The 26,595-nt window shown below is 38.3% G+C and overlaps 1 protein-coding gene and 1 non-coding gene across 2 annotated transcripts in view; one reads left to right on the top strand and one right to left on the bottom strand.

Moving 5' to 3' along the window:
* LOC126481287 (tubulin alpha chain-like) overlaps positions 1–26,595 on the top strand; it is a 284,780-nt gene that overhangs the window by 184,095 nt on the left and 74,090 nt on the right. The gene's annotated exons all lie outside the window — the stretch shown is intronic.
* Trnas-cga (transfer RNA serine (anticodon CGA)) lies at positions 2,993–3,067 on the bottom strand. The gene has a single exon. It is a non-coding gene; the product is annotated as a tRNA-Ser (tRNA).

The raw sequence follows: 26,595 nt of genomic DNA, 5'->3' as shown, positions 1-26,595 counted from the left end.
GATCAGAGAGTCCATTTATGACTTTTTCAACTTTGATGTGATTAGTTTTACTCATATCTACAAAGATATTGTCTATTAGAGTGCTGGAAGTGGCAGTAGTTCTTGTGGGAAAACTGACAGTGGAGACAAGGTTGTAGGTATGCATTAAATTTGCAAACTCTGTCTTAGAAGATGAGCTTCCTAGGAAATCTATATTAAAATCTCCAGTCACTATAATGTCCCTATTTTTTCTTGTGAGATACAATAGCACAGAATCTAATTGTTTCATGAATACTTTAAAATTACCGGATGGAGCCCTGTATACTGCTACGATTACCAGTTTCTTGTTACCTTCTACTATTTCTGTGACACATGCCTCAAAGTCTTTCTCTACACAATATTTCTCTACATCTATTGTATTACAGGACAGGCTGTTTTTCACATAAATAACTGCCCCACCTTTGCACATATGCTTTATTTTTATGATTTAAGATTAGCCTGTTATTTGCCAGTTGTTTTGCTGACTTCACAACTCTTTTAAATATGATTTTATAGAGTCTAACATATTTACTGAAATTAATATCTTTATTATATTTTAGTTCTCTGTGCAGTTGTCTTTTCCTTATACCAGAAATTTTTATGCCTTGGGTACTCCACTTTAATTTATTTGTTATTTTATTGCTGCAGAGTCTAGGTGGAAATGTTTCATTAAAGACCACACGAAAACTAGTTAGGAATTTCTCAAAGTTTTCATCACTAGAGTTACTATCATCAAAAGGCCATGTTTTCTCTTTCATCTTCTGACTAAATGTTAGAAAGTTTTCTTTGCTTAAGTTCCTGCCCATGTGGGTTCTCATACATGAAACATTCCTGTCTGTCTGTGGCAGCTCAATGAACAATGCATAGTGATCTGAAATACTTAGATCTATACAAAATTTATACACATCTTCATATACGTAATTACTTAGAACATTGTCAATACATGTTGCTGATTGTCCATTGTCTCTGGCAGATTCAAATAAATTCAATTTGAAACCATATTCCTTTACTATGTCAGTGAATCTTGAAGCTATTACAATTTTTTTTTCTTTTTTTCTCTACAAAGGTCTTCTAGCAAAACTTGAAGCTTAGATAAGGATGGTTCTGTTGTTGACATCCCTGGAATTCTGTATATTGAGATTATTATAACATTTGCTAGTAAGTCCACTATTTCTACACAACAGCTGTCAAACACATATTCTTCATTTAAGTAATTAAAACTGTTTCTGGTGTCATAATTTATATCACTGTGTAGAAGTGTACATGAGCCTCCATGTGACTTGTTTCTTCTTTTATTTATTTATTTATTTATTTTGATCCAGCATCAACTGATTACAAAAAAGGGTTTTTTTTGTTCCAGTCTTCTGGATAAGTCAGAGCCTTACTTACTAGGGTTACATATTATTGGCTGGCACTTTTATCTACACAACTTTTTCTAAATTTAGTTGAGAGAACAGAGTTACATATATGGACTATACATAAAAAAAAATTTTATTGCCATACTTAGATTAAGGAATCTACAGTTTGTAACACAGTATTCATATCTGACATTCAAATATTTACAGTTTGTGACACAGTCTAAGATCTGAGATTACATATATTTTTAGATAAATGGTCTTCCATCATACGAGTGTACTAAATCTAGAAACTCATCTATTGAATGTACAGGATTGTTTAGGAGCCATAATTTTAATTTCATTTTTAGTTTTGTAATGGGCAATTTGGAGATATTAGGATGGAAGCATTTCAGTAGTTTTATGCCTGCATAGTGAGGGCTTTTCTCATAAAGTGTTGTTCTATGAGAGATGATGTGGGGTCTCTCTCTACGTCTAGTGTTGTGATCGTGTATTTCTTTATTAAGTGTTTTGTTACTGTTTACTCCCATAATGATTATCTTCAGCACATACAGGTTATGAACAGTTAGTATTTTAAATTCTTTAAACAAATTTCTGCAGGACTCCCTGGCACATTTCTTTCCCATAATTCTAAGTGCCTTCTTTTGTAAGATAAGTACACTTTTCATATTACCTTTACTGCTGGATCCCCATACCTCTATCCCATAACTTAGATGGGATTCAAATAGTGCAAAATAACTAAGTAGTGCACAATGGCCGCGACCAGTTCGGAAAATTTGAATTCTATTTACAAAATAAGTGAGGAAGCGTGGAATAAACTGTGTTCCTGTAACAAAACAGCAAGAAAGGGCGTGTGTTGTGGTAAAGTGTAACAGGAAATTCCATTACTTGTGTGTAAATTCAATGAATACAGTGAAAAGCTGGAAATGCAGTGATTGTTTTCGTACTGACGGTGACGATATGGACGAAATCAAAACAGACCCATTAAAAACGTGTGTGTGCAAAAAGTTACAGAATGAACTCCGAATAGTAAGAAAGGAACTTAAGTATTCGAAAACAATTATATGTTTGCTAACAAACAAACTACAGAAGCGAGAATCAGGCAAGATAGAAATGTGCAAAAACTACAGATTTGATGCACCCAACATAAATCACGATTCACAACACAGTGTGCATACCACAACATAGAACGCAGTTCAAAAAGGAAATCAATCTATGGGTGCAGCAATGAAAATGCAAACCTTTGCTCCTGAGAGTCAGTCAGTGAATAGGAGACCCAAAATATTTGTTGCCTCAGATAGCCATGGCAGAGACTGTGCAAGAAACATTTTAAACTTAGCTTCAAATAAATATGATGTTGAAGGGAAGGTGATACCAGGTGCCCCCACTAGTGTAATACTAAAAAAATGCAATGACCTTCATAAGTTGACAAGTGAAGATTTTGCAGTTATCTGGGCACGGGCTAACGATGTGGTAAAGAATGAAACCAAGTTGGCAATTCATTCACTACATAAAGCCTTGTCAGCATTACAAAATACAAATACAAAAGTCCAGAATGAGATTTTCACTCTGCAGCGGAGTGTGCGCTGATATGAAACTTCCTGGCAGATTAAAACTGTGTGCCCGACCGAGACTCGAACTCGGGACCTTTGCCTTTCGCGGGCAACTGCTCTACCAACTGAGCTACCGAAGCACGACTCACGCCCAGTACTCACAGCTTTACTTCTGCCAGTACCTCGTCTCCTACCTTACAAACTTTACAGAAGCTCTCCTGCGGACCTTGCAGAACTAGCACTCCTGAAAGAAAGGATATTGCGGAGACATGGCTTAGCCACAGCCTGGGGGATGTTTCCAGAATGAGATTTTCACTCTGCAGTGGAGTGTGCACTGATATGAAACTTTCTGGCAGATTAAAAGTGTGTGCCCGACCGAGACTTGAAAGGCAAAGGTCCCGAGTTCGAGTCTCGGTCGGGCACACAGTTTTAATCTGCCAGGAAGTTTCAAATACAAAAGTGATTGTAGTTGGTGTACCACATAGACATAACCTGCCTGAATGGTCATGTGTAAACGAAGAAATTCAATCTGCAAACAGAAAACTAAAAAAAAAAACAGTGAAAGGCTTCCATAACACTTGTTTTATTGATACTCCTAGTAACAAGGAGCTTTATACAGCACATGGACAACACCTTAATGCAACTGGTAAAGAACTAATTGCCACAAGGATTTATGAATCAGTGGAAACAAACAGGAAAGTGTACAAAACAGCAATAGAACTTAAATGGAAGGATACTGAAGTCTCAGATAAAGAATCAGTGAGAATTGTTATTGACACAACTCCAGCACAAATAACAACAGAATCCTTAAAAGTGAACTCTGTTTGTGGGGAGAGGACAATTACTCAAGCAATAAACTTACCCAAGAGGACAGTGCAAACGTTTGAAGAAGCAGCAAATAAGGTGGCAGGAAAGAAGGCACCATATAAGAAGAGAGACCTACTTGCAAAAAGAAGAACAGCAAATCAAGCTCAAGGGATGAGAATTCCAACACATGGAGTACGGCAGTCAACCCGAAAAAAGAAACCACAACCGAGGGACCAGGATTTTTGGTGGGATCAGCAGTGGTTTCACAGATGAAAGCAGTTAACAAAGTGAGTAATCAAGTGGATGAACAGGTATGTGACTATCGTAACACACATGATCACAGTGCATCAAGATTAAAGACATTAACAGAACCTACAACTTCAAATATGAAGTCAAATTGCTCTCAGAGGAATACAGACAGAGACAAACTACTTACTTTTCTACAAGTTAACATACATTGTATTAGAAATAAAATTTTAGAATTAGAACATTTATGTAACACTGGGCATGTAGATGTTATATGTGTATCTGAGCACTGGTTAACACAAGAACAAGTAAATATGTTCATTCCCCAAGGGTATGTTTTGGGAGGCATGATATGTAGAAAACAGAGAAAGAATGGTGGGGCGGGAATTTTTGTCAAAGAAGGAATAATGTTTTCCAGAATTGACGTATCTACGTACTCCTCAGAGCTAGATGGGGAGTTTAGTTGTGTAAAACTAATGAATGAAAATATAGTGGTAGTTAGTCTATATAGGTCGCCAGATGGTGATGTAAATTTGTTTATTGAAAAATGTGAATTAATAATTTAAAAAATATTAAAGAGTAAAACGAGAATTGCTATATGTGGTGATTTCGACATAGAAATGGTTAACACACAGAGACCAGTTGCTAGGACATTTTTGAATATGCTAAGATCATTAGACCTCTATTGTACAAATAACTTTGCCACACGTAAGAATGCCTGTATAGACAATATTATTGTGAATTTCCATAGGGAGGATTTTACAGTTAGACTTGCAGGAAGTGGACTTGCAGATCATGAGCCACTACTCCTTACCCTTTGTAAGAGGCAGCCAGTTAAAACTGAAGAATCTAAAGTAGTAGTGGTACGAAGACAGAAGGAAGAGTACATAAATATGTTTGTTGATAGATTAGGAAGTGCAGATTGGGACTCTATACATAATTGTCAATCTGGAAAAAGGGAAGCTGAAATTAGCTTTGGTAATTTCTTTAAAAAGTACACCGATTTATGGTATTCTTGCTCACCAGTAAAAAAAATTATATATCCAAATGAAATGAAAAAGAAAAGTCTGAACTTGTTCACACAAGAGCTAGTAGAAATTAGAGGAAACTTGCATATGCTGTACCAGATGCATAAACAAGCCTCTGACCAAGGGGCAGAACAGAGTGTGAACATTCATAGGTCATATCTGAAATGCAAAAAATACTATAAAGCTAAACTACTTCTGGCAAAAAAGCAAGCAGTGGAGAACTATATAGTAAGACCTCCCAATAAATGCAAGGAAGCCTGGCAAATAATAAAACAAGAGAATACACCGAAATGCATAGAAACAGCTCTGCTTGATTCTGAAGAATTAAACGAGTACTTTTTAAACTCAGTTAAAGAAATAAGTAACAGTATCAAAGCAACAAATTCATCTGCAATGAACCTTGTTGGAACACCACTGCCTGTTAACCTGGCATTTCAATGGAGGGCTGTCACACCTGCTGATGTTATAAAAGCTGTATCCAAATTTTCAGGTTTTAAAAGTGTGGACTGTTATTGGTTATCAAATAACATAATTAAAAAGACAGTACACTCAATTGCCAAACCATTAGCTTATATTTTTAATAAATGTGTAGAATTTGGAGTTTTTCCAGATGCACTCAAGGTAACAAAAGTTGTCCCAGTTTTTAAAAAAGGAGACAAACATCTCCCCCAAAGCTACAGACCAGTCTCCATTGTTCCAATATTCTCAAAGGTATTTGAGGCACTGATACACACACAAATAAGCAACCTCTTTGAAAAACACAATATCTTATGTAACAATCAGTTTGGCTTTCGAAAGGGGAAGAACACAACAGGGGCCATCTTGGAAATCATTGACCAAACCTTAACAGCTTTTGAAAATAATAACATGGTATCACCGGTATTATGTGACCTAACCAAAGCTTTCGATTGCATTCCTGTTGACATACTACTGGGGAAACTAGAGTTTCATGGGGTGAGAGGGAGCACTTTATCTGTGATAAATTCTTATTTAAGTAACCGAAAACAATTGGTTTCAGTCAGAAATTTAAATTCTTCCATCATGGAAATCAGCACAGGTGTACCACAAGGGTCTATCCTTGGACCCTTCTTCTTCATTGTTGCTATTAATGATTTACCTAAAAATATAGCTCACCCTGTTTTGTGTTATGCTGATGATACAACACTACTTACCACACATCAGAACATTTCAGATCTGAATAACCTAACAAAAGAAACATTAGATAAGGCCCTGGACTGGTTTGCAGCCAATAAGCTCCTATGCAACCCTGACAAAACACAACAACTTTTAATGGGAACATCAAATGAAGTAGGCAATAAGTCAGTAAAACTCTTAGGTATTCACATTGACTCAAAACTATATTGGGAGGAACATGTCAATCATGTATGTGAAAAAATATCTCGGGTGGCATACCTTCTCTTGAAACTAAGGGAGGTAGTGAGCTTGGAGTACCTCAGGGTAACATACTTTGGGCTATTCCAGTCACATATTTCATATGGTCTTATTATATGGGGGCACTCCCCTCACATCAAAAACGTATTGAAATTACAAAAAAAAAGTCATAGGGAGCACTGTCGTCCTCTTTTATCCAGACTCAGAATACTTACAATTATAAATTTATACATCTATGTGTCTGTACTCTATATTAAAAATAATATTTCAGAATTTATTGCCAGAAAGGAAATACACGAACACAACACCAGGGCGAACGGTAATTTAGACATACTGCGCCACAGATTAGCGAGAACAGGAAATTCCCACAAAGTTAACCCACTCAAAATGTTCAATAAACTGCCAATTCATGTTCAGTCTATGGATACAAATTCTTTTAAAATTAAGTGGTACAGCTGGCTGTCAGATCATCCATTCTATGACATTAAAGAATTCTTTGAGATGCCTGTGGTTAATCGTGTGTAATTACAAAGTTTATACTATAAACAATAAAATACCTTATTATATTAGATTATAAGATAGCTTGTTGTGTTAGCTTTTAAAAGCTATCCTTTGTAATTTGGTACACTGCCATGCTTCAAATGTATTTATAATGTATTGACAGAAGTTTATTTTGTTATTCTGTATGTACTAGTACATATTGTATGACGAAGCCAATATTATTGTAAAATGATCTATGGTGAATAAAATTCTTGAAAATTCTTGAAATTCTTGAAAATTCTTGAAATTCTTGAAAATTTGCTCAGAGTGATGATGTTACAAAAAGGTGTCAATTTTCTTAGGACGTACAAGGTAGTACATAGCTTTTTGCAAATGTCATTCACATGATCAGATCAGTTTAACTCTGCTTCTAGTGTCAGGCCAAGAAATTTGGTCGAGTATTGTTTTTTAATGTATTTGTCACCGATTAAGATTTGTTTTTCATCAGTTTTTTGCCTCCCAAGATCAAATTCGATATAGACAGATTTATTTGTGTTAAATTTTATTTCGTTTTCATTAAAATACTGCAAAATTAAGCCTGCTGCAGTATTAGATTCCACTTCGAGCTGTGAATAGCTTGGATTGCAGCATATTAACATGGTATCATCTGCATATAAGATAGCTGTTGCATGGTTTGTTATGGACTGAATATCATTTACATAAATAATAAAAAGACGTGGCCCTGTGAATACCAAAATTTATGTCAGTGGTGTTTGATTTGTAAGCTCCCTCTGTAGTGCTAATAGACACAAACTGCTTCCTATTTGTCAAGTAGGACCTCATCAGATTATGGGCTGTGCCTTGAATGCCATAGTTCCACAGTTTGTCCAGCAATATGGTCGTATCAACACAGTCAAATGCTTTTTGTAAGTCCAGAAAGATGCCACATACATGTTCTTTATTATCTATTGCTTGAGTGACACCTTTGATTAAGTTGGATGCTGCTGTAATGGTGGATGACCCCTTGACAAACCCATACTGCCCCTTAGAAATCACTTTTTTGCATACCAGGAAGTTCCAGATTCTTATGTATATTACTTTCTCAAAGATTTTGGATATTATTGGAAGAACAAAAATGGGTCAAAAGTTTTCTACTAAATTCCTGTTTCCTTAAAAGTAGGCACAACTTGGGCAATTTTCAACTCATCTGGAAATAGACCATCTTCCATATGAGAATTGATAACTGTTGATGAAGGTGATGCAATTTAATGTATACATTTCTTAAGAGTGTCCAGAGTAAGAGCATCATATCCTGCTGCATGGGAATTCTTTAAGCTACTGACTATTTTAATTATTTCTTCTTTTCTTGTTGGCATCAAAAATATGCTGCCTGACACTGGTGTTACTCTGAATTTGAATTTATGATTTTTAAGCTGATTGTTTATGCTGGAGCCAACAGAAGCAAAGTAATTGTTAAATAGATCTGTTATCTTATTCTGATCAGTTTCTATTGTGCCGTTTATCAGCAAGTGATTTTCAGTTATATGTTTCCCAGATTTACCTATTTCTCTATTTACTAGTGACCATGATGTTTTGGAGATATTATTTGAGTTCTGAATGACACTTTCAAAATGTTTCTGTTTTTCCAAAATTAGGAGGTCTACATAGTATTTCTGATACTTTTTGAACTCTGCTTTTAATTTTTTATTGCTCAAGTCATTTAACATAGCATACTCATACCATCTTGGTTTTCCTCTAGCCTCAGTGACTGAACTTGTTATCCAGTTTCAGGTTACAGCACGTGACTGAATTCTCTTTTTTATTAATGGGATGTTTGCTAATCTGAAGTTCCCTGCTTTGTTTAGAATATTAATTGTGTACTCACTAAAAAGCCGACAAAAACATAAAGGAAACTGGTCTGACTACAAGTTTATGCTTTGTACACTACAAGATAGTATGTTTACTTTTCTTCATGAAGGGCTCATTTGACTTTACGTCCTTGACATGTTTCTCCTGCTGCAATTCCTTAGAATGATTGATTGTATGGCACATCCACATAATGCTTCACCATCATTACACTTTTTCTGGAGCTAGTTACAAAAACTATGATACTTTGCCAGTAACTGGTAAGGACACAAGCCACAATCGCAAATAGGTTTCAGGACAGAATGCCAACATGAGATACAGTGGATTGTAAAACATGAAGGAAGCTGTCACAGAATTAAGTATAATACAACAATGACAATAACAAAACAGTACATAGCATGAAACACATAATAAAATAATATAACAACAATTACTACCAAAAAAATGAGAAACGGCATCACACTGTGTTTAGTGTGGTTCATTAACCACTTGGTTAAATTTTTTGTCTATGTGTAGACATATTGCTTTGTAACTTTTGTTCCATTAGTGAGACATACTAGTTACTGTTGTCCTTCTAAATTCAGGCAGCATGTGGGCTGCTTGTAACTATTCCACCAGGTATCTGTTATTCTATACTTAACTTGTAAGATCTGCTTGTTTATCGTTTTACACAGTGCATCTATGTGCCCCCCCCCCCCCCCCCCATGCCAAATGTTTGTCTATTATAATTTTCTAGGAACTATAATAGACAAACATTTGGCATGGGGGGAGCATATAGATGCACTATGTAAAAAGATAAACAAACAGATCTTCATCGTGCATAAAACAGCTAAGACTGTGGATGATAAAGTCCTCAGATCAATGTATTATGGACTTGTCTTCCAACATTTGTCTTATTCAGTTCATATATGGGGAAGTGCACAAGCTGGCTACCTAAAAAGAATATTCACAATTCAGAAAAGGGCGGTGAGATGCATTGCAAAAATACCACCAAGACAGACCTGTAGGCAAGCTTTTGTACACTATAATATTATGACAGTGTATTCACTGTACATATACCAAAGCATAATGGCGGTAAGGTCAAGTGATAAACACCTCCTAAATAAAGATGTACACAAACACAGTACAAGAGGAAATGAAAATTACTACATGATAAACATAAATCTAAAACTGTCTATGACTGCCCCAGAAGAAGCAGGCAAAAGGTTTTTTAATAAACTCCCCAAAATCTTTAAAAAAGGAACAGACCTAAAATGTTTTCAAAATCATTTGAAACTATATCTCACAGAGAAATGCATATACAGTTTGAGTGAATACTAAGATGGTGTTTAAATATGTTATATCATTACTGAAATGTACCTTTAAAAATTATCTTTTCTGTATGTTGTTTGGATTTGTGTGTACATATAATGTGAAACATGTAATACCTTTGTATGCTTATGGACTATTTCTGTTTAATTATCTGTCTCATTTATGTATAATGAAATCAAGTTTGATGTTAATAGCCTATTGTATGACACACCCAATACTTTCAGCTGGATTTTCAGCTGGAGTCCATGGGCAAAGAATAAATAAATAAATAATTTTTAGAGCGGGTGGGCAGAGGGGGGACCTTCAGTAACGCTTGCATTTTTAAGTTTGTCCTCCATTACTTTGCTGTAACAATGTTTTTATACCAAAGTGCAGAATCCATTTTTGCATACTTTATTTAAGCTTCATTTTCTTTGCCATAACACAAGAACCTATCCACCACAAATTATCTCACATATATGGTTGCAACAAGCACCAAAAACACCATCAACCTCCTCATACCTCAGCACGACATTTCTTTGCTGTAATAACCAAATATATCATTTCTGTCTCAAATTTGGCTCAATATTACATTTATTACTTTTTCTGCATACAGTAAACCCATTAATTAACAACTAGTTATTCAAGTTCTCAAAAGTTTTGGTCTCACTTTACTCTTCAGTATACACAGGTTTGAAAAATATTACTTTCTTTTTCCTTCCATTCTCTCTGCATCTCTGCACACAAGTGTATTTATTTACAACATTATTAACATGTAGAATGACCTCTCTGCTGACTGACAGACTAGTTAGTTTTATAGCAAACCTCTGTTCCTCATATTTATTCCTGACAATAATGTCTGATTTTTACTTTGGTTTTCCAGTGAAGTAAATATCTTACTGAGTACATTAAATGAATGTGTGTCATTTGTAACAAGAATAAAGTGAAAGAATGTTATGTTGTATGTGTGTGTGTGTGTGTGTGTGTGTGTGTGTGTGTGTGTGTGTGTGTGTGTGTGATATTCACAAATTTTACGATGTATAGTGTACAGTACAGTGACCCGTTTTCAGGTCAAATGCATAAATGATAAAGACTTGCTCAGAGCTTATTTCTGAGGCTTCTTAAGAGTAGTTACATAAACTAGAATATGCACTAAGAGAATAATTATGAAGCTTTAACGATTTCTTCTGGCACAGACCAACAAAACCAGTCAGTAAAGTCTGAAAAAGAGAATGTACTCAGAGAAAGCTTCTGAGACCTTTTGCTTGATGGTGCAAATCAGTAAGATTGCTCATGCAACAACTTCTGAGACTTTTAATGGTGATATTGCATGGTGAAAACTAATATAAGTTCATACAGATTATCATTAACATATTTATTTCATCATCCTCCGTTTTAAGATAGTTTCTCAGCATTTCAGTCTCAGAAGAGCTATTTTATCACCCTGCTGGAGAAATGTCCAATACTTCATTTTGCAGAAGAATAATTCATGAGTATGGTACCTACCACAGTTAAAAGCATAGATTAGAAGTTTGTATTGCAGTAGATTAATTATGTAGTGTTAAATCAATCCACAACATTTTATATGTAAACGTTTTCCAGATACATACATGTTATTTCATGATTTGTATTTTCAAAAAGAAAAGACAGCATTAACAGCAGAATAAAACAGTGATAGGTTCAAAGATAGCAGAAGGAACTATAGTACAGAAAACTAGCAGGAAACAGTAATATAACAGCTAAAAATCTTGTGCTCACCGAGCACATAATGTACAAAGAAGTGTACATCCCTCTGAGGGTTAGAATCATGACTCTAGATGATATATGTGCATATGCTTCAGCACAAATAGAATTAAAGACAATGGGACTTAACATCTATGGTCATCAATCCCCACTAATTTAGCATTTAAATTTCTGTTTACCAGTGAAAAACATTTATTTTAAAAAAAACACAAGACTTCTGACAATGTGCTTTTCTTTACTTTCATCAATTTCGAATGGACCAATGTATATGTCAAAGAATTTGTTTAGTTCTGCTGTTAAGCTTTTGGGTCTTTCATGTGGTTTCACAAGCACATTTAAAATGTGTTACTTTTACTTTAACATCGTGTCTCCTTTTTCTTGACTCTCCTTACTTCTTTATAGTTTCTCTGACAAGCTCCTCTCTCTCCTATATAGACAAAATTATACACAGTGGGTACTCAGTCAATTCTGATAGAATGTTTACATGTTTCTTATGAAACAATCTCAAAAGGTATAAATCCACTAGAACTGTGTTGTAAGCTATTAATGATGTCTGCAAAACCATTGATGTGTTCAAACCAAGTAGGATACTTATGTCTACAAAATGTATGACATAGGCAAATAATCTCTCTCGTTTATCTTTCTGCTGGGTTTAATGATGGGTTACACATGGAAATCAAAAGATTGCTGTTCTTCCAATAAATGCTTTTCCCTTTTTAGATATGAACTGTGATCCATTATCTGAGAGAATGGCTTTTGGTTTTCCTACATTTTTAAAGTAATCCTTCTCAATCTTAGAAATAATCTCTTTGCTTGTGGGATTTCAGACAGGGTACAGTTTTATAAATTTGGAAAAAATGTCAGCCATGGCAAAAATGTAACTGTGACCACCTCTACTTCTCAGCAAAGATCCATATAAGTTGATGACAACCTAATCCATAGGTTGTTCAGGAACGGTTTTTTGCATTTCACTTTGACATGCTCTATTACTTACCTTTCCTCTTTGACATGTATCACAGGATTACAATTCTTTCCTTACTTTTTTGCCATATTATAAAAATAAATGTTCTCTTGTAACTTTTGTATGCATTTCTGAATGCCACAGTGTCCACATGATTTGTGGCTGCACCTGATTAATTTTTCAGCTTCCTCCTCTGGTCAACATAACTTCCAGTTACCAGTGTCAGAATCTGCCCTAAACTGAGTACCCTTGTGTCCTACGTAAAATTTATCCAGTTTTTCATACCCTCCCTTATGTAAACAGCTTTAGACTAACCTCCAGTTTGAATCATGATTTTGATTTCTCTGATTCTGTTACACATGGCTCTAATGACTTTCTCATTGTCAACACCCTTCATACATCTCATCGTATACTCCTATTTCTCCTCCTGATCATGTAATTCATTAATTCCACTTAAGGATAACCTAAATAAAGCATCTGCAATGACAATGCCAGTATATTTGATGCATAATACTTCATAGTCAAATTGCTGTAAAAACATGCTCCATCTTGTGAGTCTTTCATGGTGTAACCTGCACTCTTGAAGATAACTTAATGCTTTGTGGTCTGAGTATACTTTGATTTTATGGCCTAACAGTTAATTTTGAAACTTGACAAAAGCCCAGAGAATAGCCAATAACTCTTTTTCAGCCATGGTGTAAGATTTTTCATGTCTGAGTAATGTCCTACTTCCAAAAGCAATTTGACAATGTGTAATTTTACCATCAATTACTTTTTCCTGAAACAACTCAGCATCTTGTCCATAACCACTGCTGTTAGTAGGTAAACTGAAATCAGGTCTGTGTAAAAAGTGTTCATTGTTCAATTCTTTCCTTATTCATTCAAAAGCTTTCTGGCATTCCTCACTCCACATCCATACAGCATTCTCCTTAAGTAAATTTCTCAAACATGGTCCATTCAAACTTTGATTAATGGCAAACATTCAATAGAATCCACATAAACCAAAAAATGACTTTAACTGCTTTCCATTACATGGTGCTAGAAACTTGGAAATGGCTTCTGTTTCTCTGATTCAGCAAGGATTCCATCTTCAGTAATAATGTGACCAAAAAACTTAAGTTCTGGTATAGCAAATTTACATTTCTCTAATTTAACAGTCATTCCCCCTTGCCTAAGTTTATTGCATGCTTGTTTCCAAAGTTGAAAGCATTCCATTTACCAAAATGTCATCAATATGGATTGTCAGTCAGGATGAAAGTTCTCTAGCAAGCTCATGATCCAAAGCTCTAATAAATTCAGCAACAGATGAATTCAAACCAAGTTGTACAAAACAATATTGATAGCAACGGTTACTACATAAGAATGCAGTATATTTTCTTGAATCTTTTGCTAAAGGTACCAGGTGAAATCATGAGGTAACATCAAGGACTGAGATATATTCTATGTCCTTAAATTTATGTAAAAACGCATTAGTGTCTTCAGGGTGGTCTGTGTTCTCTGTATAAAAATTTGTTTGTCTGGAATCCAACACCAATCTTACACTTCCATCTCTCTTTATAACTGCAACAAGTGGGTTATTGTAAGGACTAGCACTTTTTTCAATAAGACCACATACTATGTGGTATCAGACATTTCATATGAATTTTGTGGAAGGCTCTGTCATTATAAAGTATACTGGTAAGAAACGGCCTATTGGATTCTGTCTCAGGTTGTACAGGTAACGTTTTACTCTTCCTGGCACATTACTAAAGACATCCCTGTACTCCCAAAGTAAAGATCTTTATTCCTATTTTTGGAGTTCACTAGCCCACCAGTTTCTCCTACTTTAGTGTTAACAAGTTCTTCAACCTCTGTCTCATTTGTACCTACATCAAGATTGTCATACTTCACACCTCCTCCTACTGTCATAAACCAAATACTAGTAAGTTTACTATTACTGCTGAAATCTGACTAGAGAAACACAGCTTTCATCCGATATTGGAATACAAAGGTTCTATCCTCTCCAATCAAAACAAATCAACTGAAAGTTCTGTAATTATAAGGCATCCTTGAGTAAACTGTACTCTTTCAATACTAAAAGTAATCAAAGCCTGATTCTTCACTGTTTTACTACATCTACCTGTAACACCTCCGATTTTAATTCCAGTCACAGGTAATTCAACATTATCACTTTCCCCCTTTATTTTCTTGCTTAAGACCTCAGAATCTTCCAGACTCCTGGCTCCCTGTGTCGATAAGGCACATGCCTTCCCATGATCCTATCTTTATTTTAATGGAGGGACTACAAATTTCATCATAATCACTGTGGTTAACATTTTCATGTGATTAATCGTCTTCAGTTTCTTTGAAACTGTCATCTATGGTCTGTATCATGCATGTACTGTTCTTATCTGGATTGCAAAGTTTCATCGCACTAACAGAAAAATCATGACTAGTACTATCCACACCTAGAATGTCGCTTATCCAAGAAATTTCACCCAACTGACATTGATCTTCACTCATGTACTTACCTTTCATTGTTTACAGATATCGTACTTAATTTTGTGCCACCAGTTTGGACACAAAGCTGAACGCACATTGATTAACATTTTTCTAAAATTTTCATCATTATGAACTGCCTCACTGTTTAACTGCAAGTTATTGAAGAACACTTCAACATTAGTGGTCTCAGCCAAAAATTTATAATTACTCTCACTTCTGTTCAATGAAGTATCTCCACCTAGTTGGTGATGTAGGTCTCCCGCATCGTCCCCTACACTCCTCAGAGTATGGGGACATCATCATCATCTCCACCATTGGGAGGTAAATTTTTACTGGAAATTAAACTCAGGAACTAAGTAGCTTTAACACTATCATTACAATTACTCGTTTTCTCAACTATGTGTTTGGATATTTCTTCAACATCAACATGAACATCATTCTCCTCCTTATCATCATATACCTTGACATTTTCCTTAAAACTTACAAAATACCTCTTTTCTCCACAAGATCATCATTATCTTCACATTTACCAACACAAACATCACTACAAAAATCATTACCTTTGAAATCACGCCGAAACATAGCATCATTTTCATATCCAGATCATGAGTGTCACTTTCACATAACACAGTGTGTGCTTCTGACTTACTTGGTTGCTCCAGAACTTGACTGATCCCAAAATTGTTACATACTTCAATTACCTGTTCTGATAAAATATTGTTTTCTGCCCATTCATAAAAATCTACTAAATTCATTTCTACTTCATGTTCAATGTTATCATGTATGTAGTCAATTGAGTCTTTTTGTTGTGGTTGTAGCATTCCTTCTTCTCTACTGTAATGTCACATAGTGGATAATACACTTCCTTAAAATAATTATTCATTATATTGTATGACTTTGCTTGCACACTGGACCCCTACTTAGTTTTTTTCCCTTCATGTACAGTTGCACCTTGGTATACTGTAGAATTGTAGTGATCTCGCCGATGTCTGTTTCTGTGTTTATTGTCACTGAAACTTCCTGGCAGATTAAAACTGTGTGCTGGACCGAGACTCGAACTCGGAACCTTTGCCTTTTGCGGGCAAGTGCTCTACCAACTGAGCGACCCAAGCACAACTCACGCCCCATCCTCACAGCTTTACTTCCGACAGTATCTCGTCTCCTACCTTCCAAACTTTACAGACGCTCTCCTGCGAACCCTGCAGAACCAGCACTCCTGAAAGAGAGGATATTGTCATTCCTTTGCCAAACATATTGTGATAACCATTCTACTGATACTGATTGGCTGGTTGCATTGGCCGTGCGGTTCTAGGCGCTGCAGTCCAGAACCGTGGGACTGCTACAGTCGCAGGTTCAAATACTGCCTCGGGCATGGATGTGTGTGATGTCCTTAGGTTAGTTAGGTTTAAGTAGTTCTAAGTTCCAGGGGACTGATGACCTATGATGTTAAGTCCCATAGTGCTCAGAGCCATTTGAACTGTTTGATACTGATTGTTTTCTCCATGACTACTGTGATTCTTTGATGGAAAGTTGTTATGTTGTTGATAGTCTGTGTGTTCTTTTTTATGTTAATTATTTCCCCAAATTTGATTCCCATTTTTTTGTGTAAAATTGTGGTAAATATGGCGCTCTTTTCCTGTTCTTTCCAAAGTGCTATCCAAAGTGTGTTCAAGTGTGTCATCTGGTCCACAGACTAGACTAGACTAAATTTGAGCAGGCAATCTACATCTTAAAGCATCAATCATTGTGAGTTCGTCAAAAGGTTTACTAGTATGTGCTAATTTGTGTACCAGTCTCCTGCAAAATTGCTTCATACTGTCTCTCCCCTTCGTATACCATGGCACATTCAAAAATTCATTTTTGATATGTGGCTTCTCTGTTTCTGGCCAAAACTTCTCTAAATATTTCTTTTCAAAATTTTCAGATGACATATCGGCACAAAGATTTTGGTTTGCCCATGACTGTGCTTCACCCTCTGGCAGCTTTTTAACAAACTTAATTTTCATGCAGTTGGTCTTGTTTGGCACAAAATTATATTTAAACTGCTGCATAAAATCTACAGGGTGCATTGCGCCTTCATCAGAAACGTTTTTTCACTGGTGTGTTACACCACATCATACTATTTTATTCATTAGGTTGCCATCAACAGTGTCTGCATTGTGGTTTTCTACTTTTTTTAGCTAGGTCAGAAAAATTACTTTGTATGTTGTTTGCATCATTTTTGCTGATTATATGTTTAAGTTCAACTTTTTCATCTACCAATTTTACTTTCTTTTACAGGATGCTTGTAATAGTTGTAGGGGTAATTTCACTACATAAAGGAAAACACTTGTGTGGAATTTATACTGTGAACGACCTCCTTTATTGTACCGCACAAACACACTTGATACGTACGTTAACGCGGAAAAACGAACACTCGTCGTGTCCTCCAAAGAACCCCACTCATAAAGAGAATCTCTCAGTGTCTTTTCGACTATCGACTTGTCACTCCCACACAGCCCCCCCCCCCCCTGAAGTGCGGAGCACCCGGTATTGTGGGGTACTTAAACTTCACCTCTCGGCCTGCCCGAGTGCGGATAGTGCGGGTGTGGGTGCTGCTTGCTGATTCTGTTGCTGCATTAGGCCCCCTGACGTGGGGCTCATGTGGGACACAGCTGTCTGGTTCTGCGGAAGGTGTGGGTTTGTTGCAGGTTGTGTGTGAAGTCGTCTGTGAGACTGTCGTCGGTGCTGGCATTGTCCAAGCAGGTTTTACTCGCTCAATGGAAACTTTGGTCGACTTTCCCTGGAGGAGGATATCCATTGTGTGTGTGTCCCGTCCTAGCACTTGGTATGGTCCAGTGTACGGTGGCTGTAACGAATGACGTACCAGGTCTGTGCGGAGCATGATGTGGGAACAAGTATCGAGGGACTTGTGTATGAACACTGGATGCGTGCCGTGCTGAGACGTCGGGGCTGCACGTAGTGTCTCTGCCTGCTTCCTCATTTGTTGCAAGAGGTGGGGTAGTTGTGTGTCATCTGGGAGAGGAACTGGTGCAAGGAATTCTGCTGGAACTCGGAATGGTTCTCCGTATACCAACTCTGCCAAGGAACAATTGATGTCTGTTTTTAATGCAGTCCGTAACCCCAACAAAACAAATGGCAACGCTTGAGTCCATGAGTCCTTGTGGCACATCAGGGCAGCCTTTAAGGTCCGGTGCCACCTTTCCACCAAACCATTGCTGGCCGGGTGGTAGCTAGTAGTACGGTTTCGTTGGAAGCCGCAGAGTTTTGACAGTTGTTGGAACAGTGTTGACTCGAACTGGCGTCCTTGGTCGGTGGTAACGAAAAATGGGCACCCAAAACGAGCCATCCAAGTTTCCAAGAATGCGCGTGCAGTAGTCTCTGCAGAAATGTCCCTGATTGGTGTAGCCTCTGCCCACCGCGTGCAACAATCCACTGCCGCAAACAAGTACCTGTAACCTTCTGAAGGGGGGAGGGGTCCAACCAAGTCAATGTGTACATGCCCAAAACGTGCCGTTGGGTTTGGGAATTGTCCTACTGGAGCATGAACATGGCGTCCCACTTTGCTACGTTGACACTGATAGCAGCTGTGGGCCCACTCCCGTGTATCTTTCTTGATTGAAGGCCACACAAAACGGTCCGTCACTAATTTCACTGAGGCATTGGTTCCCGGATGTGCCAGGTTGTGAATGCTGTCGAATACCTTTCATCAGAACTGGGGGGTGATGTATGGGCGTGGTCTAACCGTGGAGGTGTCGCACCATACCTTACATGGGCTGCAGGGGACGTCCACAAGTTGTAAATGTAGGCCAGTGGACGGGTCCGCCAACAAGGATTGCAGCTGCGCATCTGAAGCCTGAGCCCTTGCCAATTTGGAATAATCTAACATTGGACTTATCCCATTAATACGTGAGAAATAGTCTGCCACAATGTTTTCGGCACCATGGATGTGACGCACGTCTGTCAAAAACTGGCATATAAACACTATATGGCGGGCCTGGCGGGGGAAACATGAATCGCTGACTTTGTAGAAAGCTGCCACGAGAGGTTTGTGGTCAGTGTATATGGTGAATTGCCTGCCCTCAACTAAGGGGCGGAAGTGCCTGACGCTTTCATACATTGCGAGGAGTTCCCTGTCATATGCACTCCAACGAGTTTGACTCATCTGTAGTTTTTGTGAGAAGAAACTTAGTGGCTGCCAATGACCCTTCACTCTCTGGTGCAGTCCTGCCCCGATTGCGACTTGGCTTGCGTCCACTACTATGGCTAGCTGAGCTCCTGGTGCAGGGTGTGCAAGCCCCACTGCGTTGTGAAGGCTGTTTTGCAGTGCCTTGAAAGCCGAGTCCATCTCGGGTGTCTATGGGAGTGGGCGCTTGCTAATTTTGTTGTGTCTGGCCAAGGCATTGTTCAGTGGCGTCTGGATTGCTGCTGTTCCGGGGAGGTGGTGACGATAGAAATTTATCATCCCTAGGAACTGTCGGAGATCGTGGTAGGTTTAAGGCCATGGTAGGGTACGCAACAACTCCAGCTTCTCTGGCAGTGGGAAAATGCCCTGAGCTGACACTTTATAACCCCCCAAACACGCACTTGTCCTTGTTAAGTGTAATTCCATGAGCACTAAGCCTGCTTTGCACCTCGCTTACATGTTTCTGATGGTCAGAAACACTCTCCGAAAACACCAGAATATCGTCTAAATAGGCGAAACAATATGGTAGTCCTCTTAGTACGCTGTCTAGGAACCGTTGCCATGTCTGGGCCGCATTTTTCAGCCCAAATGGCATCACCAAAAATTCAAACAGCCCGAATGGGGTTGTCACTGCAGTCTTTGGTATGTCCTGCTCTGCCATTGGGATCTGATTATAAGCCTTACGGCAATCCAAAACACTGAATATGGATGCCCCAGCCAGTGAATGGGTGAAATCCTGTATATGTGGTACAGGGTATCTGTCTGGAACAGTTTGGGCGTTCAAAGCTCGATAATCACCGCACGGGCACCATGACCCATTCTTTTTACGGTCGAGATGCAGAAGAGAGGACCACGGACTGTTGGATGGCTGTATAGTTCCTTCCTGTAGCATCTCATTGAAAATGGCCTTGGTTTCCCGCAAGCGATCAGGTGCAAGCCTGCGAACACATGAGGAGACTGGTGGGCCTGGAGTTGTACGGATGTGGTGCACCGTCTCATGCTTTGCCCTGCTCTTTCTTGTTCCCTGTTGTGGTTTGGGTGTCGCCTTTGTGGTTGAAACAGCAGGAGCCTGTTGTTGTGTCGTTAACTGTTTTGATGTCGTTTGAGCCATGTGCCGGTCAGCTTTCTTCGTTGCTATGGTGTCCTCCCAGGTGGGTGCACTGAGGTTATCTACCCTTTGGCATGCATGAGAAGTCGGACGTCCTTGTATTCCTGGAATAACAAATCCATTGACAGAATGGACGAGTTGTGACTTGTGTAAATCCACGGACAATGCATGTTTTGCCAGGAAATCAGCACCTAGTATAGGTTGGTCGATATCGGCCATAACGAAGGTCCAGTTGCATTCTTCTGGTAGCCCAATGTCTACTGGCAGTGTTTTCTGTCCATATGTGTGGATGACTGAGTCGTTGACTGCTTTCAAAATGGTCTCTTCAGTGCGTTTGTCTGAAGGGAAGAAATTTACAGGCAGAGTGCTGACATCTGAGCCGGTGTCGACCAAGAACATCCATCCTGTGGAGCGATCAGGAACGAAAAGTCTTTGTGAAGCAGCGTACCTTACAGCTGTGGGAGAAGTCGATCCACATAACGTAGACTCGTGCTGAAATGGGAGTGTTCCCCTTCCATGCGTCTGTGAGTTTAGGCGCAGTTGCTTGTTGTCACAGTCGGCTGCGCCTAAAGCAGGCCGTGGGATGCGTTTGGGTGTGAGCACGGCGTCTTACACTTCGTAGCTTGCGCGCCAAAGCGCTGGTGGAACCAGCAATAACTGATGCCGTTGTTTGCGGGACGCGGCGGTCGCGTCGGCTGGCGACGACGCGTGTGTGTGTCAGCCGCCGCAATGTCGCATGGCTCTAGCCGCTGCAGCTGGGCGGTCAGCTGATCGATGGCAGCGCAGAGAGATCGGAAATCTTCGGTCGCGTCCGGCGCTCGTCGTGCAGTCGTGGCAGCACAAGCTGGAGGCGCAGCATCGACCGGCTCCGGCCATGCTCGGCTGGTGTCGTTGGCCGAGGTGGTTACGGCGGCGGCCACTGTGGCGCGCGAGTCGAACAGGGAGTGCGCTCTATCGGCTACTTGCAGCAACTCGCTTAATGGCCGGCCCTCGTAAGCAATTAAGGTTAAGCCCACCTACGGAGGTAACTGCTGTTGCCATATGTGCAAAAGTAATGTGTCTGAGGACACGGAAGGGTCCACCATAGCACGTAAATGCCAGTAAAAGACTGAAGGTGACCTGTCACCGCGTTTCTCGTGGTACAGGAGCTGTGATGTCCGCTGATCCACAGGTTTTGTACAACGCGAAATTAAAGCCGTCTTGAGAGTGGCGTAGGCTTGTTGTGGTGGGGGTTGCATAATTATATCCGATACCACTGACGACGCACGTTGGTCCAGGTTGCATATCACTAGCGTGAACTGTTCAAAATCGTTGACTATTTGTTGCTGCACGAAAATGTTCTCCATAATAGCGAACCAAATTTCCGGACACTCGGGAACGAAAGGTGGGGGTCGAATTTGTAACCGCGACGCGGGTGGCCCACGATCACTGGCGAACGGAAAGTGCGAAACTCATGGGAGCGGAACCGACGCGGGTGATGAAAACGGGAGCACTTTGGGTCTGATATCGGCGTGTCCTGCGCGCTGGTTGTGCGAGGCAATGTCCTGTGGCGGCGGCGCGGGACCCGCCGGCACACGCGGCGCGGTTGGAAACGTAACGTCGTGGGCGAAGTCGGTTTGAGATGTAGGCGTCCATGGCACTGTGAACTGAGGGTCTTGCTGCATCGTGTCATGCTCCTTTTTCATGTTTTGGATGACGCCCTCGATGTCGCGGAAGAGGTTCTGTGAGACGACGTGTCGATATGAGACGTCGCGGAAAATATCTCAAGAAACTTGCCTACTGTCACACTGCTTAGTTACGGGGTCACCACTTATGTAGGGGTAATTTCACTACATAAAGAAAAACACTTGTGTGGAATTTATACTGTGAATGACCACCTTTATTGTACCGCACAAACACACTTGATACGCACATTAACGCGGGAAAACGAACACTCGTCGTGTCCTCCAAAGAACCCTGCTCGTAAAGAGAATCTCTCAGTGTCTTGTCGACTATCGACTTGTCACTCCCACATAATAATTAGCTTCATACTCGTATTTTCCTCAACAATGTTAATATTTCTCTCTAGATTTTCATTGACAGTATTGATTTTCAAATTACTTCATCAAAGGCCCTTTTTAGTTTTCTCCCTATCACTTGCAAGTTGGTCTGTTAATTGTTCAATTTTTTTGTAATGCCCTTGTCAGCTTCCTCCACTTGTGTCTCAAAATGACCCACCCATACCTCAACCATGTCCAGTTTAGTAGACATTTGATCAAACTTTTGATTCAGTTCTTCATTATTATGGTCCATCTTTTGAATGTTCAGTTTTAACGACCTGCCTGTATCTAGCATTGATTGCTTCAAATCATCTATATTGCTCCTTCCATGTCCAGTTGCTCATACCTCTCCATTAACTGTCTTTCTCAACAAAGTCAGGTTCCAAAAATGATAAATTTTCACCCTTCACTGTTGCACTTAGGTCCCTGTTATTAATCATTACACTGTCCCCATTGTTATGTAATTCACTGTCCCCCACCCCTCCTATTCCAAATTTTCTTTAGTCCCTAAAATGGTCATTTTCACTTCTATTCACTACAAAGCAAAAAAGATATTTTAATAAATAAATTCACTTTTACACTCAACTTTCTGTTGTCTTCTCTAACATTGCTGATTATGTTTAATTCTTGTTTCATCCTTCCTGGTTTTTGTCCTTCAAATTCAGTCCTTTTTCAAGATGGAATGACATAGCCTGAAAAGTATTGTTCATTTAGTCACAGAAACATAACTTTCATTCCATTCCAGACTAAAGCCCATATTATGACTCCCCCTCCACACACACAATAATTACTTATTCAAATTAATTATTTAAATTCTGCCTCTGCTGATTTTCAGGGCATATACTTTGTGCTTCATAACAGCACACTGAGCAGAGTGGAAAGATCAGAAATGTTGATTGATTGAAATAATTGGTACTTAACTGGTAAAATTCTGCTTCACTGCTTTGATCTTATTGTACCAATTGTAATCAAACCTATGAACACATTTCAAAAAATGGGTCAAATGGCTCTGAGCACTATGGTTCTTAACATTTGTGGTCATCAGTCCCCTAAAACTTAGAACTACTTAAACCTAACTGACCTAAAGACAGCAAACACATCCACGCCCAAGGCAGGATTCAAACCTGCGACCGTAGTAGTCGCATGGTTCCAGACTGAAGCACCTAGAACCGCTTGGCCACAGCAGCCGGCGAACACATTTCAGTTTTCACTTTGTTGGTACACTCTTAAATTATTTTACAAGTTTCAGATAACACATTTTCTTTGTGGTTGGTTCAGAATTATAAAAAGGTAGTTCCTAACTAATTTATGTTTCTTTTTCCAATAATTGTCAACCTGTATCTCTGTGAGGAACTTGAAACTTTCAGCACAGGGCAGCAGCATGTTTTTATTTATTTATTTATTTTCATTGGATTTGTAGACAACATACATTATAAGGGTCAAGTCAAATTTGTATCTCAAGAATTGAAGTAGTATAATATGCTTAATAAGTAGCATTTAGCAAATTATGGCTGTATACCTCAATATTCTAGTACCATGTCATATATGAGGTTCTTTTTTCCTTTCTTTTTTTCAATGTATACATATTTCGTGGTTCTCTAAGATACGTTGTATTTAGTACACACTATTGCATCGCTGTTTGTCTTGCTTTAGTAGTTTTCTTACATCTCAAACACATCTACATCTATTGTTGTACATACTATTACAATGCCAATTTTGGATTAGTCTGCTGTGCACACGAAATCACTTATACTATAGTAACAGTTTTCTATCAACAATGTTTTGTGAGACTTTTTGAAAATATTTTTATTGTTTATCTCTCTCAAGTATGAAAGAAGTTTTTCAAGGGATTTTGGACCTGCTTAGGATGGCTTTGTTTTGAATTTCATGGTGTTATGTCTGGGTTCGTGGAAGAAGTTTCACTTCCTAGTGTCATGGTTGTGCTGAGGCTTGGTATCTTGAGTACCAGATACTCATTTGAATTTTGTCCAGCACAAGAGTTCATAAAGGTAAATGTTTTGTAGTGTTAGTATTTTGAGAGTTTTGAATGCTGCCTGATATGATTCTCTCCACTGAAGGTTGGCTATTATTCTTATTGCTCTTTTCTGCATTTTGAATACTCTATTTAAGTTTGTTATGGAGATGCCTCCCCACAAAATTATGCAATAGCATAATGTGGAATGATTTAGTGATTAGTATGTAATTTTCATAATATTTATGTCTTTTAGGAAGCAAAGTTTGTGGAGAACATATAGGCTAGAGCAGAGCTTTCCACTTATGTATTCTATGTGCTTGTCCCAGTTTAAATTTTCATTGATTATTATCACAGGGAATTTTGTGCATTTGTAATTTTCTGCTAGGCACCCACCTATTTGAATGTTGATATCTTCACTGTATTGGTTTTTTAGTCAGAAATTTAAGCAAAGTGTTTTAGCAGTGCTGTTATGCAGATCTATTCCAGAAAAGCTTTGGATAACATTACTTATTTCTATGTTGGCTTTTATTTCCAGATTTTCTCTGTTATTTGCCTTGAATAGCAGAGTTGTACCATCTGCATAAGTAATTATATTTCCATAATATACAGTATTTGGGATGTGATTTGTATATAAAATGAAGAGCAATGGGCCAAGCATGAATCCCAGTGGGACAGAGAAGTGTAGAATTCTTGATTCAGATCTCATTTTCCCTCCTGTCATTTTTGTAATTTCTGTATATTGGTTCCTGTTTTCCAGGTATGACATGATCCAGTTTCCTGGCATCCCTCTTATCCCATATGCCTCTAATATTTCTACTAATTTTTTATGGTCTATGCAGTCAAAATCTTTCATTAAATCTATAAATACCCCTACACATTTATTAGTACAATCTAAGTTGGTTATGACATTCTCAATTAGATCTATGATTGCATATATAGTAAGTTTATCTTTCTGGAAGCCAAACTGGTTTTTACTGATAACACCATATTTCATTAAAACTGCAGGGAGCCTCTGAGCATAGGCTTGTTCAAATGTTTTTGATATGACTGGTGAAAGAGCAATGCGTCTGTAATTTTGCAGTTGATATCCATTTCCCTCTTTATGTATTGGTTTTATCAATGCTGTCTTCAAACAATTTTGAAAAATTCCTTTCATGAATGACTTGCTGAGTAGTTGTACAAGTGGTTTTTTGAGTTCCTGCATACAATATTTAATTTATGTCAATGATATTCAATCAGTTCCACACGATTTTGTCTGTTTTAGACTTTTTTATTATCTGCAGTGTTTCTTCTTCTGTCACTGGAAACAGAGCCATGAATATATGTATTCCATGTGCTATTGTGTCTACAGTTTGTCTTTTCTCTTAGTTTTTGGCCTACTGTGGCAAAATGGTCATTGAAGAGATTGACAGTGTTATTCTGTTCTTTTATCACCTTTTTGCTTATCATATATTGTATTTTGTTGTGTTTCTCTGGGTTTTATGGTATATGATTTATATTTATAATAGACCAGCAAGCCTTGCTTTTATTGTCCGCATTACTTGTGTAGGTTTTTGCTTCTTCTTGTTTGGCTGCATGCAGTACATTGGCATATACTTTTTTGTATTTTATATAACAAATTTTAAATTTTTTGTCATTGCTGGTTTATACATTCTGTGCAGTATTTTTATATTGTCTCTAGAGACTAAAATACCATTTGTTATCCAGTTTTTGTTTTTGCTAGTGACTTTGCTACTGGCCTTTGTTATTGGGCATGTTACTTGAAGGTAATAAGAAGAGACATTTATGAAGTATGTTACTTTCTTATCCAGTGTAAAATCTTTTCCTAACCTTATTTTCTAAGTTTATGCCTAAGAGGTGTTAGGTGGTGTTCATTAAGGTTTCTTCTCTCCCATTTTTTTGGTACACTTTCTTTTCTGGTGGAATAATTTAAGCATATTTTTATTGGATCATGATCTGACAGGGCTGTTTCTATAACTTCACTTTTGTACTGAAAACCATGTAGATTTGTGGACATGTGATCTATTTGTGTACAGGTGTTTGCAATTGTGTGTGTTGGCTTTGATA

This window comes from Schistocerca serialis, chromosome 5 (assembly GCF_023864345.2).
Source record: "Schistocerca serialis cubense isolate TAMUIC-IGC-003099 chromosome 5, iqSchSeri2.2, whole genome shotgun sequence".
Classification (NCBI taxonomy): Eukaryota; Metazoa; Arthropoda; class Insecta; order Orthoptera; family Acrididae; genus Schistocerca; species Schistocerca serialis.
Note: the sequence above shows the minus strand (reverse complement) of the source record. Positions and strands in the feature narration are given on the sequence as shown.